The sequence below is a fragment of the Neopelma chrysocephalum genome, unplaced genomic scaffold, assembly GCF_003984885.1.
Source record: "Neopelma chrysocephalum unplaced genomic scaffold, ASM398488v2 Primary Assembly neopelma1_96523, whole genome shotgun sequence".
Classification (NCBI taxonomy): Eukaryota; Metazoa; Chordata; class Aves; order Passeriformes; family Pipridae; genus Neopelma; species Neopelma chrysocephalum.
Genome location: NW_020925169.1, coordinates 696,987 through 713,061, shown reverse-complemented (window position 1 = coordinate 713,061; position 16,075 = coordinate 696,987). Strand labels below are relative to the sequence as shown.

General features: G+C 41.2%; 1 protein-coding gene across 7 annotated transcripts in view; it reads right to left on the bottom strand.

The window, feature by feature from the left end:
• FAM172A (family with sequence similarity 172 member A) overlaps positions 1-16,075 on the bottom strand; it is a 283,280-nt gene that overhangs the window by 214,785 nt on the left and 52,420 nt on the right. The window lies entirely within an intron of this gene.

The following is a 16,075-nucleotide window of genomic DNA, read 5'->3' as shown; positions in this document are numbered from 1 at the left end:
CAGATAACTTAAAGACTAGTTGGTTAAACTTCTAAACACTTGTATATGTTTTGCCACTTTTCTGAATCCTTTATTATATAACTAAATATAGAACTTGGAACTTTAGACAAAAAAATTCTCTCTGTCTCTCAAAAAAGGCTGCTTGCTAGTACAATGGAATTGTAACTCTACCTGTGAATCCATCACGGCTGTGTGAATAATTAGGTGCCTCAAAACTAAGGTTTATAACCAATTAATATATATTCAACAGTACAAGAAAGGCTCTCTTTTGTAAAGAAATACTTTTAAAGAATATTTTTCCATAAGCAGACTCTTGAAACCCTCTCCCCTGCAGGTTCACTTCATGAGTTATGTGGAGAGCAGATCTGTAGCCACCCTCAGCATAAATTACCTTGCCATTTGTACCCAGCGAACAGGGGAGGGATGGGTCAAAGGTTTCTAAACAGAAGAAAAACCCTGACTGATTCCCCACCATGGGAGAGTTTAAGTCTCTTGTCTCCATGTAGGAATAAAATTGAAATTTAAGACCTGAAACATAAGAAATCATTTCAAAGAGCAACGACTAAAAAAAGAAAAAAATCAACCTAGTTGCAACAAAAGACTTGCCATCTCAAATATAACAAAGTTGTCCACAGTTCAATGTCTTGCCTAGAATCCAGGGTATTTTTTTTCTGTCTTTATATAGCCTAAGAAAAATGGAGTTCCAGATGTAAGAACTTTACAATTATTATTAATTTGGGAATTAAACCGAGGAGCAAGCTAAAGTGCCTTGTCAATATGGGGCTGTAAAAATGGTTTGTAAGTAACTGCCTGGATTCCACCGGCTAGAAGAGTTTAAAAAAAAAAGAAAAAAAAAGGCAAATGAAAGAAGAAAAAAAAGACTCATTAAGGGGGTCAAATGGTGCTTGCCTTCTCTTTAAAGCTTGGGAAACTGTATTTAAATTCCAGACAAGATCTAAGCCTCAAAATATTAATCCAGGAATACCTGGATACAAACCCAGATGGCATTCTTTAGTCCAACCCCTCAAGGCCACCATTACATCCATCTGAACCCACAGTATATTAGGCCCCAACAGAAACATCACTGTAACAAAGCCCTTAAGTGATGGCATCTTAAAAACACACTATGAACTACGCAAGTAGGAGCCAAGGTACCATAAACTTCAATTTAAATTTTCCAAATGCACAATTACCAAAAAGAGTTTCAATGAAGTCCAAAAGTTTTTATTCTGTAAATGGGAGCAAACACAGTGTGCAAACATTCGGAACACATTTCAACAAATCAGAGGTACTAATGAAAGCTAATTAAAAATGTTGGTATATGCCCCTACCTTCCTTTCACTAAACCCCAAAATCGATTAGGATTATATGAATTCTTTGCCACCCTGCTCAAATATGTTTATTGATAAAATTATGTTCAAAAAACTTTATGGTTTTAAAGAAAATCAGTCTTTCTGAACATTTTTATCTACAAGGAAACTGCATTTGGAGAAGGAATTTAGCTGTGAGTGATGAGTTGATTTAAGACATGTTTATCCCCAAAGCAGTATGCTAGGATCATACATAGAGTGTAATTTTACCTTCAGGGGCAAATTTTTTATGGTTCACCGAAATCAACTTCAGTGTAACGCCAACAAGTAAAGCAGTTAAGTTCCTGCAGTCTCAGATGCTGATGTTGTACAGACATTAAAATGAGTATAATGAAAATATAGCTTCAAACAAAGAAATTTTCTTTTTTACTCCTAATTCAGGCATCTACTAACCCTTTGAATCACTAAAAGAACATTTGGAAGAGGAAAAAGTTGCTATGGAGAAAACACATTTTAGACACCACTTGCCAAAATCTACCCTTTTTGCAGCTAAGTGTTTGTATCTGTTTCTTCTCTCTCATCTATTTAGACTGAGTGTCTTCAGGGCATAAGTAAACCTTTAATTGTTTTTTTCCACTGCCTGTCTCCATGGGGCTCTGATCCTAACTGACTCTTTATGCACTTCTCTAATGTAATAAATAGTAATACCAGCCTTAAAAATGGGACTGTTAAATCAGCATAGCACCCTGGTGTAGCAAAGACTTGACCTAATGAATGTTTTAAATAGAAGCAAACATGAAGTAAGTAAAATATAGTACGTTGGAGGCTCAAATGCTAAGTGTGAGATTATAATCCTCAGGCAGCTCAGCACCTGGATGGCCTCCGTGGCCCAGACAAATGTGAGGAAAAACTGCCATGAAAAAAAACCTCAAACAAAAAGATCCCTATGTTCAGGAACTTAAAACAACTAAGTCTTCTGATTTATGTTAGATATAACTAAGTAAATACCTCCAGAGGTACCTTTTCAAAGTGCTACTGGACCCAAATAAGTCATCTGCAAAGTTCAATAGCTTTATGTCATGACTAGTAATCCTTCATATGGATCCAGAAAATAGTCTATTTTAATCACTGAGAAATTAAATTAAATTACTTGGACAGACAGCAAAAAGGACAGAGAGGATCATAGAAAGAAAAAAGAAGTACATTATCTTACAACAGAGCTAAGGTTTTACCCTTGCATTGCTAAATATTCTGCTCAATGGTGGCAAGACTATAATGCTGCATGAAGATTGAAGAACAAAACTGAAACTCCAGGTGGAAACCTACTTCTGGTACACATAACTGCAGGACACATTATACAGTAAGGTACTGGCTTCCTACAACATGTGTTCTTTTAAGACTGTATTGTTCATATAGAGGACTTTCTTCAGGATTATTTTCAATTACCAAAAGCATTGAAAAATTCTGTTAGCAGCACACTTTTTGAAATCTTTGCAATACAACATCCTGAAGCTATATGATCAAGAGATAAATAACTGCATAGAAGTATGTGAAAAGAGAAGTTAAAGACTAAGAGCCAGTGATACCACCATATTTAAAATTACAAAGATCACAAAGGTACTGAAGCCTAAACGTGATTGCAAGTGGAGACAAATACCAAAGAGACTCTTTAATACACAAAGTATTGGAGTCTTTAAATAGAGAAAAGTCTGGAGAAGAGTGCTAAAAAAACGCATCTCCACAAAGCAAAAAGGCAATTCCAGAATAACTCAGTTTAAAATAATATCCCTCCATTTTAAGTCTGTAAGAAACTGAAGGAAGCCTTGTACCACATACCACAAACATCAAGAACCAGCCTGGCACACATGAAGAAGAGTAATTGCAGCTGACCCACTGGTGAACTTTTTCATAACAGAGATAGCCAGTTATACAGACAACAGATCAGAATTTGATGACTTGATTCATAACACCTACATCCTAAACTTGATGACTTGATTCATAACACCTACATCCTAATCCACAGGAGCTGCTTCAGCACATACCACACCAAAACCCATGCTGGGACGCAGTGAAGTGCACTAAGCCTTGCACATCAAGTTCCCCTCCCCTGCTGTGCTTTACAACCCAAGTCTTCTGAATTCTCTTTTCTCCCCTTCAATGTGTTCCCACTTTCAAAATGAACCATGGATAACTCCACCCACCATCAGATTATATATGCAAACAGCAAGCTGCTGCAGAGGGAAAAAAAATTGACAAAGTAAATTGCTCAAACATTTAAAATGTTTTCTTGAGTGAATTCTCAGCTACAAACATACTAAACAATGACATAAGCCTGTCTGATTTGTGGCCTTTCACTCCTAACCTGGCACCTATCAGGAGTCACTGGAAATCATTCATGGATTGATGACAGATGTGAGGAAACCTTAAGTCAGTGCAAACCTCAAAGTCTCTTTGAAGACAATCAAATGCCACATGTCCCTCTCTTCTCCCATATGTGCATCCCTCATGATCAAAATGCCAACAACCCTGTCAAATGGTTGGTGTATGGCTAACACATGATAAAGAATAAAGCACACGTGACATGACAAAGGATAAAGTGCATGCGAGCAGTTGACATTACAACCACTCCCATGATAGACGACAGATCAGAAGCCCTTGGAGCACAGCCTGTTAACCCAAGTTGCCCACACCATTGCCTGCTCCTACACATTTGTGGCAGATTTCTGGGAAAAAAGGAAATGGAGAAAACTATGGATTAAATGTATTCTCCTGGTGGACCAGATCCAGCCGCTCCTGCATCATCTTCCTCATTTATAGATACTCAAAACACAAGCAGAACTCCATCATCACCATTACTACTCTTGCTATGACTTTTCACTACTCCAGAACTAAACATGAATGGAGATGGAACTACTCGAAGTTAAAAGAGGCTACTTCCCTTTATGAATGAGGGGTGCTGGCAATGATACACTCACTCAGTGGATAGGAGGCATCTGCCTCCAAAGATGTTAGTTTGTGAAAAAACACTACTTAAACACTTTATCAGATCACTTTTCCTTAATTTCTAAACACAACTCTCAAAATACATGAAAGTATAGAGTAAGAGAATCTACTGGCAATAATTTTCATTGTGCGTTTTTATGAGTGGTCAGACTTTTTACAATAATATAGATAGTACATTTAAGTAGACTTTAGCTAATAAAACATAGCTGAAATGGCATTTTCCTTCTTGATTGACTCCTTGGATTTTCTTAAGTCATATCACAAAAAAGGTTAGTACATTTTTAGTGTCATTAGTAGTTTATTATTCCTTCATTAACCTTATGAATTAACTATATTTTAACCTCAGTTTAATCTCCTACATGAACATATATTACAGGAAAAAGAGAAAAAAAGGGAAAAAAATAGAATTGAAATTAATTAACTCAGAAACCACTGTAGTCTGACCATCTCTACCCTCTACAATAAGTCACTCTGGCATAACTTGCTATATTTTGAGCCGAAGTGAAGCAAATGCAAAGTTTTTCATTTTTCTTTAGAGATACAAAACCAAATCAACCTTAGGTTTACTTGTCCCATTCTGTGACAGCTGAACATTACTACTTCACCCAAGAAATTCACGTATAGATCAAAATCAACCTCATTTGCCTGTGTTCTTTTTTTCGTAAAGTAGTATGTTTGACTTGACTTCACAAAGTACAGCAAGAGATTCATGTCAGCTCCTCAGACCCCTAAAATTACTTCAACTATTAATTCAGACCTGACATAACAAGTTACAATCTCTTGAACCTAAGTTTCTCCAAAAATGGACCTTTCATGGCAATAGAAAGGATACTATTTTCAAATTATTTATATTCAGCCTAAGAGATTAGGTCACTCAGCACTACTAATATTTTCTAAGAACTTCAAGGCAGAGTGTACAGGTTGGATGTTTTGTAACTTATCTTAAAAATCAACAATATAAAACACTAGAAGTGATGCCATTATGAGTAATGAATTTTTGTGTTTTATAGGATTTGTCTCCTCATTGGTAATATGCACTTTAATGCAAAAAGAGAAAATAAGCACAAGAGGGAAACAATCCTTATAACATATAGTAGTCTACCGATAACATTTTCCTCTTTGCAGTGTAAGAGCAATAATGTTCAGTGAAATAAATGCAAAATGAATTCCAAATGACTACCCTGCAGCAAATCTCAAGTGGTGGGACTGACTTGAGGCTTTCTACTGTGGCTACCATAGCCTTGGTTGAACGAGATTTATTTTGACCCTTAGGTGACAAACCTGCCAGTATGTACCAATGAGAAATGCAAGGAACTTTCTGACATACTGCTCTTGGACACAGAGCAGTATAGCTAAGAACTGGAACAAACAAACAAACAAACCAAAAAAACCCCCACCATCACCATTCTAGAACAAATAATCCTAAAAGCTGAGTGGACTTTCTAAAGGCTCAGTTCAATGCAAGCTAAAAAAAAAAGAGAGAGAAAGAAAAACAAACTCAATGGCATTTTAAAACAATCCACAAAAGACCTTATTTGGATTATAGTGTGGGAGAACAACTCATTAAGATGGAATTGACATTATCTCTACAGGATTTCTTGTGTTTTCTACTGAAAGAAATTCAATTCAACCTTAATATACAGTTGTGATATTCTGGATTTTGGGTTGACGTATCGCAATTAGGTTCTCAAGATCATCTGAGATAATTAAATGATAGACAGCAAGGATTTGTTATGAATGCAGCATATACTGTTGACCCAATTTTGATTTGACCCAATGTTTTGTTACATGGTCTTTGCTGACACCTGTTGGTTTATTTTTTGTTTTCCTTTTCTTTCCTTTTTAAGAAAAGCATCTCTAATTTTAAAAATCACTTGACAACTATTTGGCTTTTGAAATGGCTTAATTACAAAGTCCATCTTATGGAAATTCTCAACTCTTTTTATATATACATACATATACATATATAAGTATTAGTACTAAGCACAGGATTCAATCAAACACCTTGCACTAGAAGCAATTAAACATCATGAGAAAGCAAGACCTCTATCCCCAAGCTGAGATAAGAAACATGAGGATGAAAAGTTTGCAAAACAAAGGAAACTAAAAAAAGCTCAAAAGAGTAACAGTGGAACAAATTTAAGTGAGGCTTATAAATACATTTTAATATTCCGATTCAAGAGCTATCATCCCTCAATTTCATAGTAGAGATGAGATATGAAAAGGGATCTGGAAGTAAGAGCAGTAGCAGTTTTGATTATTCCAACTATTAAGGAAAAAAATGTTGTTAGGTGGTGAGGTAGTGCTATTAGTTTTGAAAGGTTAAAAATCCATGTCAAACCTAACTGACATATCAGATTAATATAGTTAAAGCATACCAGCTTTTGTAGTCACATACGAAAAAATCAGTGATGTGTTAAGCAACTAATTTTTCCACCTTTGATAACTCAGGAGAAATGACCAGATAAATATTCACAGATGGACTAAAGGTTTAATTTTATGTAAAGTCCAGAGCAGAACTTAAATTAGCATCTTCTTTACATAGCAAGATGACTTCATCCTTTTGCTACTGTGTTCCAGAACACTAATGGGTCCAAATAATTAGGATTTACTTAATTTTACCTGAAAAGGACCCTGGTGCTGACCATTAGCAGCATTTCATTTTTTCTTTTACTGGCACAAACAGTAGTTGATAACCTCCGAACACAAATCGCAGAAATGTTTACAGTTTTTATAAAATAATACCTGCATCTCTTTTCACTTGGTCAAATAAACTAAATAGATCATTAGGTGATTTAATAGGTCATTAACTCACTGCACACTTAAGCAGTAAAGGTAGGAGCCTTGCTTGCTTTGGGTAACTGACAAAAGCCAGCAATTTCTAAGAGAAATGGCTAGCTTGCTTTCTGCATTTCCAGTCTACAGTTATGATACTTAGTACTCTGAAAGAAACTTCCCCTTAAGAAGAGAAAAATCTGTCCTGAAGACGCTGTCCCTTCCAGGGTTATCAAGCTGAAGTTAAATAAAACACCTTGGACATCGATGAACTTGATTATTGTTCTTCCTCACTGTTTCTCAAGAAAAGATTTCCTTTTTCTATTCCATATGCTTGAGACCACCTAACCCAATCTTGTGTTCTGCTGGCTGGCAAACCCAAAGACCTGGCAAATGCTGGGAGAACTTTTGGACCAAGACGTAAGTAAGACTGCTTCATATGTGGCAAGTAAGCTCTTGTATAAAATACAGGAAACCATTTAACCATTTTATTTAACAATGAAATAAATTATTATTTAAAATGTCATCATTAAATAAATTTTTGAAAGGCTAATTCATGTGGTTGTTTCTACTTCATTTTTAAAACAATCTTATGAGAAAGAAATATTCTTGGTAACAGGTTCATAAAATAAATTTCATAGCCTTCTACTTCACTTAGAGTAAGGGAACAGTGTGTAAGAATATTGTCAGTTGCTCAAGAATATTTATGCTGATCCTATGAAAAAATCACAGCAGATCCCTTCTTCCTATGAAATTATGACTGAAAAACTAATGTAACTAATCATGCAGCATTCACATGTTCAAAGATGCACATCGGTGCAGTAGTTTTCATTATAGTGTGTGGGCACAAGTAGTAGAACAGCTAATAGTGAAGCTCTGGACACTAGAATTTACTGCATTTAAATGAATTTTACCTATATACTTTGTTTGGGAAGGAATCACACTCTTCTCAGTCCAACCATCAACTCTCATCCTGTTGCTAGTTACCTGGGAGAAGAGGCCAACCCCCTCCTCGCTACAACCTCCTTTCAGGCAGCTATAGAGAGCAATAAAGTCTCCTGCAGTTTTCTCCAGGCTAAACAAACCCAGCTCCCTCTGTCGCTCCTCACAGGACATTCCAGCCACTTCCTCAGCTTCATTTACCTTCTCTGGATCTGCTCCAGCACCTCAATGTCTTTCCTGAATTGAAGGACTCAGAACTGGACACAGTATTCAAGATGTGACCTCACCAGTGCTGAGTACAGGGGAAGAATCACAGCTCTAGTCCTGATGGCCACAATATTTTTGATGCAGGCCAGGATGCCATTGGCCTTCTTAGGCACCTAGGCACACTGTTGGCTCACATTAAGTTGACCAGCTTGCACCCCCAGCTGTTAACAGCTTGCACCTCCAGGGTCTTTTCTGCTGGACCACTTTCTAGCCAGTTTTCCCCCAGCCTGTAGCGCTGTATGGGATTATTGTGGCCAAAGTGCAGGACCCGGCACTTGGTCTTGTTGAACATCATACTGTTGGTCTCAGCCCATCTAACCCACCTGTCCAGGTCCCTCTGCAGAGCTCTCCTACTCTCCAGCAGATTGAGACTTCAACCCAACTTGGTGTCATCCACAAATTTACTAATGGTAAACTCCAGCCCCTCATCCAGATCACCAATAAAGATATTAAACAGGACTGGGCCCAACACTGATCCCTGGGGGACACCACTAGTGCCCAGTCACCAACCAGATGCAGCACCATTCTCTACCACTCTCTGGGTCCAGCCCTCCAGTCAGTTCTTAACCCAGTACAGAGTGTCCCTGTCCAAGCCATGGGCTGCCAGCTTTTTCAGGGGAATGCTATGGGAGATGGTGTCAAAGGCTTTGCGGAAGTCCAGGTAGACAATATCCACAGCTTCTCCCTCATCCACTAGGCAGGTCTTAAAAGGAGATCAGGCAGGATCTGCCTTTCCTAAACTTCTGCTGGTTGTGTCTGAACCCTTGGCTGTCCTGTATGAGCCACATGATCACATTCAAGGTGATCTGCTCCATAACCCTGCCTGACACCAAGGTTAGGCTGACAGGACTGTAGTTCCCCAGATCCTCCTTCATGCCCTTCTTGTGGATGGGCATCACATTGTCCAACCTCCAGTCATTTGGGACCCCCCAGTAGCCAGGACTGATGATAAAGGATGGAGAGTGGATTGGTGAGTTCATCTGCCAGGTCCCTCATCACTTAAGGATGAATCCCATCTGGTCCCATAGACTTGTGAGTATCTAAGTGGCACAACAGGTCAGTCACTAACTTCTTCCTCTAGGATTAAAGGGGGGTCCATTCTTCTCCCCATCCCTGTCTACCAACTTAGGAGACCAGTTGTCCTGAGGATAACCAGTCCTGCTGTTGAAGACTGAGGCAAAGAAAGAGTTAAAGTATGTCAGACTTTTCCTCATCTTTGGTGACTATATTTCCCCCTGCATCTGATAAAGAATAGAGGTTTTCTTTGGCCCTCCTTTTGCTATTCATTCATGGCTAGGCTTCGCGAACGAATATTTGGGAAGGGCTCTACCCACGTTTGTTGCAAACGCATTGGTGGCTAAAAAGGCCAATACAAGATAGGCATGTCCGGTTGCACCTTTAGCTATTAAAGTATTTATAAAAACACTATTTATTATCCTTTGCAAAAGTGGAAAGTTTAAGTTCTAACTGAGATTTTGCCTCTTTAATTTTCTTTCTGCATGACCTAACAACATCCTTAAACACTTCCTAAGTTGCCCACCCCTATTTCCAACTCTCTTTTTTTCCCCTGAGTTCCTACAAAAGTTCCCTGTTCAGCCAGGTGGGTCTTCTTTCAGCACACAGGGACAGACTGCTCCTGCGCCTTCAAGATTTCCTTCTTACAGTATGTCCAGCCTTCCTGGGCCCCTTTGTTTTTAAGGGTTGCTTCCCATGGGAGTTCCTGAATCAGTGTCCTGAATAGACCAAAGTCCACCCTCCAGAAGTCCAGGGTAGAGGCTTTGTTGACCACTGGCTTGTTGCCACCCCTAGGCGCATCTCTAGCGAGGCTGGTGTCATACCCTTCCCCCTTCAAACCTACTTTAACACCCTCTCAATCAAACCTGCCAACTCTTAGGCTAGAATCCTTTTCCCCCTTTTAGACAGGTGAACCACATCTGCTGCCAGTAAGCTGGGTGCCGTATAAACTGCCCCATGGTCAAAAATGCCAAAATTCTACTGATGACACCAGTCTTTTAGCTACTTACTGATCACATGAGTTTTCCTGTTCCTTTCACCATTCATCTCTGCTATGGAAGGAATCCAGAACAGCACCTGTTCTCATGTCCTTTCAACCAGATAATCCAATGCCTTGAAGTCCTTTTTGATTACCCTGATACTTCTCTTCACCATCTCATTGCTGCCAACCTGGACAACCAGCAGTGGGTAATCAGCAGGCCAAATTAGTCAAGGGAGTCTCCTGGTAATACCCCTTAATAATACCTCTTAATAACACTAGAAGTTGCAATCCATCTGGTTGACTGTGTTGATTTGGGGGACCCCCGCAGAACGACCTTCTCCACTGTCATCTGCCTCACTCTCGAGATCCAGGGCCTCATACCTATTTTGTAAGGGCACCTACGAAGGCTAGGGAGGGGATCCTTCTACCTCCCTGAGCAGGGGTCTGTTTCCATCCTCCCTCATGCCTAGGTTCTCTCCTGCCTGATGGAGAGGGTGGGGCTTCTTCAACTCTTGCTGAGCTTCCATCTGCTGCATTTCTCAGGAATGGAGGGGTGTGACTTCACCAGTCTATTTCTCTCTTACACTCCCTGATACTCTCCAGCCTCTCCACATACTGTTTAAGCTCTACCACCAAGCCGAGCAAATCATCCACCTGTTCACCCTGCACACAGGTGTCTTTTCCATTGTCTTCCAGTACTGATACTTGTGTCTTTGACCTTCTGCTGAACTCAAATGCGGTGAGAAGAAAAACCTTTTTTTAATTAAATGGGACATTTCACAAGCCGTAATGGAAATTTTGCACTAAACCAGTAAAATATTTAGCATGTTTTAAGCAGCTATTTCCAAAAAGTCTTTGAAGTTATGGAACTAAGGCAGTGAAAGTCTGTTCTGGTGCCCATTTATAATCTATGTGACCAAGACTGGTTCAAGTTGGTGTTTGTTAATTCCCTAATATGAAGTTTGCATGATGGGATCTTTTGTCCTTTTGGAGAGGTGGGAAATGCAGAAAAATGGCCATGTTTCACTAAATAGTTAAATACTGCACTCGTCAATAACAAATATATTAGTATGAAATAATGACAATTTCTACTGAACAAGATACCAATATATTGTCTGAAAAGGAAACTTTTCCTAACATCCAGTTTCTGTAAATTTTATACCATTTTATGGAAAAATGAAGTAGGCAATATTACCACCCAGATTTATATTTAAAAAAATTGGATACCAACAACAGTGAGCAGCATGCTTGTGTGCAATTTAAAATTATACTGCAACTGCTAGCTTGCAAAGTCCTGTGTTTGGTGAAGGGTATTATAAAATAGAGAGACACATGAAAGACATTTCAAATCAATCATTTTTCAGACAAAGTAAAATGAACACAAATAACAGTCAGGAGAATAAAATGAAAATGTGAGAATAGGAATCAAAACAGATTTTTGCCTACAAGCAACTTGTTCTATGACAATTTGGTACAATGAGAAGGAGAGAACTTGCACTGAGGATGGCCTACTCTCCATCAAAGACAAAACTGTATTTACTGCTCTATATGACATGCAGTGCTGTGATCACATACTAACAGGGCATCTTTACTGCCACTGTCAGTCAACAATCTGGGCAATGGGCACAAAGGCCAATGGGTGTTCCCACTTTGCTCTGCTCGAGGCCTGATACACAGAGAAGAGGCAGGAGGAGACCAGCACATCATCACAATTTGGCAGCAAGCAGGTTGACAAATGGCAAGTGCATTAACATCAACAGTTTGCCTATAACCCTGTTTTCCATGCTCCTTCTTTTCCATTTTTCTCTTCTGCAAACTGAGACTGAGCTGCAAACCTGGGCTACCTGTTGGTCAGTGTTCACAAGGTGGTTCTATTTTGACTGAGCTCCTGCTTCACCATATACAACAGCAGGCCCTACCACATTCACAACCCAGGCTTGGGAAGATGCTCTTGTAGACTGCATCCAGGTGAAGTGGCACCTGCAGAAGACAAGCAGCTGCTGCACAGGCAGCAGAAGCTCCCAGCAACACCTGCAGCAACTCATGGGCAACAGCAAGGCAGAAGCAGACAGCAACCTCATTGAGAATCCCATTTTTGTCCCCTAACTGATGCCAGAGACAATGCCTTGAGTTAATGAAACAGAAGCTTTGGATTTTTTAAATGTCAAAATGCCTCCAACTAATACTGGAAATAATTACTGCTGCTCCTTTTCACAGTCAGCCAAATAATCTGGGTTTTGCTGGGTTGAGAAGTGAACATTATGGCTTCTTCTGCCATTTATGCTGCTGGCTAATGTGCCTTATTTTCCTAGCACAGTATCTTAAAATTACGAGTTGTAATGAAGAATCAAGAACATTTGCATTTCTGAATATTGCAAATTATCCAAAAATATGTTCCTATGATCTAAGTTAGGACTTTTTCTGTTACTGAATGTAGCCTGTCCAACAAAATCTTTACTAAAAGGTACTAAAAACATTCATCAACCTTCACTTCCCATTTGTATTCACCTTATAATTTACTTAACTTCTGTTCATTTTACCCATATTATCTCTAGGGTTACAGACTATTTTATGTTAGAAATTATTAGTAGGTGTCATGGGTTGAGATGGCTGGGTTTTTTGGTAGCGGGGAGGGCTACATAGGGTGGCTTCAGTTAGAAGCTGCTAGAAGTTTCCCCCCCCCCCCCCCCCCCCCCGTGAAGCCAATGATAGCTGGCTATAGGAGGGACTTCCTGCTGCTGGCCAAGGGAGAGCCAATAATTATGCCTCTGTGATAACATATTGAGAACAAGCTTGTTGCGCAGAAGAATTCCAGCCAGGGGAGAGCTGACCGAAGCTCCCAGGCAACTCTGCTGCCTCCCTCACTGGGGGGGGGGGTAGTGGCAGTGGCAGCCTGGCCTGGGCCTCTCAGACCTAGCCCAGAGCAGGCAGCGATGCCCTGGCTGAGCCGCCCATGCTGCTCTTGGCAGTGCCGGCTGAGCCGAGCGGCGGCCCCTGCAAAGGGGCGGCTGGGGCCGGGGCATGCAGCGCCATGGAGAGTGGCCCCACAGCCCCTGGGCCCGCCCTGCGAGCAGCCCGTGCTGGAGCCCGTCCTGCCCGAGGAGCCGAACAGCACGACAAGCACCAAAGCCCCCAAGGTGAACTGCAAGGGGGTGTGGAGGGGGTGCCCTGCGGGCTAGGCCAGGACGGCAAAGTGGCCCCTGCCAGCGGGCACTGCCCTACCTTTCCCTCCTCAGGCGAGTCAAGCCAGGCTGGGCCGGGGCGGCCTGCCGCGGTGCAGCTAAGCCCATGCTGGAGCAGATGGATACATAGAAGAAGGCTGTTACCCCCTGTGGAAGGCCCAGCATGGAGCAGACTCCTTCAAGAGACTTGTGGCCCGTCGAGAGGAAAATCCACACCGGAGCAGGTTATTCCCGGGTAGGACTCATGGCCCTGTGGGGCATCTCCAACAGTACAGCTCACCCTATGAAGGACCGCATCCTATGAAGGACCATCGGGGTGCAGAGACCCCCCTGCACCCCATGGAGAAGTGACTCTTGGGACAGTAGATATGGAAAAACTACTGCCTGAGGGGTGGACCCATGTTGGAGAGGTCCATCAAGGACTGTTACCTGTGGGAGGGACCCCACGGAGCAGGGGAAGGACTCAGACCTGTGGCCCCCCTGTAACCTGTGGTGAGGACCATGGTGAAACAGGCTGTCCCCCCGCAGCCCATGGAAGAGTGACCTACAGGACAGCAGATCTGGAAGACCTGTTGCCCAACGGGTGGACTTGTCTCCCTGCCCCACTGCAGGGGGAGGAGGGAGAACATGGAAGGTAGGAAGGGTGAGTGGAAAGTGTGTTTAAGACTGTTTCATTTCTCACTTTTTAGATCTTATCCTGTCACTAATAAATTTTAGTATTAACCCCACACTGAGTCTGTTTTGCCTGTGTGACCTCTCCCAGCTCAGAGCAACTTTAGTGGGTGCCTAGAATCCAGCCAAGGTCAACCCACAACAGTAGGTCACTTAATACTGCAGCCAAATTAATTCTGCTTTTTCATCTATCTGGCAATATCCTCAACTGGTTTCCTCTGAAGGTGGAAAGGTAAACCCAAGAAAATTAAAAACACAAGATTATATTGAGCATTTCACCAAAGAATCTAACTTTCTAAAAGAAAATTGAAGAAAAAATATTTTTTTTAATCTTAGGCAGACTGTGAACTGAAATCAGATTTGTCTTACAGAACAGTCAATGAGCACCATCTTACAGATTTACTTTGAAATTATCCAATCATACAGCACCTGCATAAAGAAAGTTTTGTTCCAGCGGGAAATATTAATGATGTATTTTATTAATTTGCAGTTTTACTGCATTTTACTGACGTAGAACTGTAAAACCTGGAGCCATATACTTACAACTCAATATGCACCTTGATAATCTTCACAAGCCGAATTCAATGTACCTCCTCTGAAAATAATTTGAATTTTATCTACCTACAACCATATATATCTGAAAATATTTTTTGCCTACTAGACACCACTGTGACCAAGAGCACTGAATTATGCTGGTATCTGCAAGAACTTATCAGATGTCTCACTTAAGGTTTAATCCTTGCCTAGTCGTGGCAAAGTAGCATCCAATGGTCTCTGACATTCCTAAAATACTTCAGTGAGAAGAGATACGACACCGTAAACTAAACAGTAGATCAGAATCCAAGACAAACAAGAGCTCTGTTCCTGGTTGGCAGCTTTGGGTATACGCTTATGGTATCAAACAAGCCATTTCCTCTTCTATTATAAATTGTTCTCAAGGCACACACCCTCTTAAAGTGCACTTTTGCTAAACACAATGAAGTTGAACGGGGGTAGACATACTACAAGGTAATACCATTTCAAATGCATCATGACGTCTTGAAAAATCAGTTGGTGGAAGGCAACATGCATTCTGAAACTGAAATCTTCACAGAATCACAGAATATGCTGAGTTGGAAGGAACCCATAAGGATCACCGAGTCCAACTCCTGGCCCTGCACAGGGCACCCAAGAATCACACCACATGCCTGAGAGCGTTGTCCAAACGTTTCTTCAACGCAGACAGGTTTAGTGATGTGACCATTTCCCTGGGGAGCCTGTTCCAATGCTCAACCACCTTCTGGGCAAAGAATCTTTTCCTGATATTCAACCTAAACCTCCCCTGATTCCGCTTCATGGCATTTCTTTGAGTCCTGCCACTGGTCACAAGAGTGAAGAGATCTGTACCTGCCCCTCTGCTTTCCCTTGTGAGGATGTTGAACACTGCAGTAAGGTCTCCCCTCAGGTTCCTCTTCTCCTGAACACACAAAGTAACCTCAGCCACTCCTCAAAAGGCTTCCCCTCTAGGCCCTTCACTATCCTTATGGCCCTCCTTTGGATGCTCCCTAATAACTTTATGTCTTTTTTATATTGTGGTACCCAAAACTGCTACAATATTTAAGGTGAGGCTGCCCCAGTACAGAGCAGAGTGGGACAATCCCCTCCCTCGACTGGCTGCCAATGCTTTGCCTGATGCCCCCCCGGACACGGTTGGCCCTCCTGGCTGCCAGGGCACTGCTGACTCATATTCAACTTGCCATCAAGCAGAACCCCCAAGTCCCCTTCCACAGTGATGCTCTCCAGTGTCTTATTCCCCAGTATGTAAACCCAACCAGCTTTGTCCCGTCAACCTTGAATAATAGAGGAAACTGGGAGCAGGTGACAGGACCCATACTAGCAGCAGCACCTGAAAGAACCACGGCTTTGATATTTAAAGTGGATATACTTTT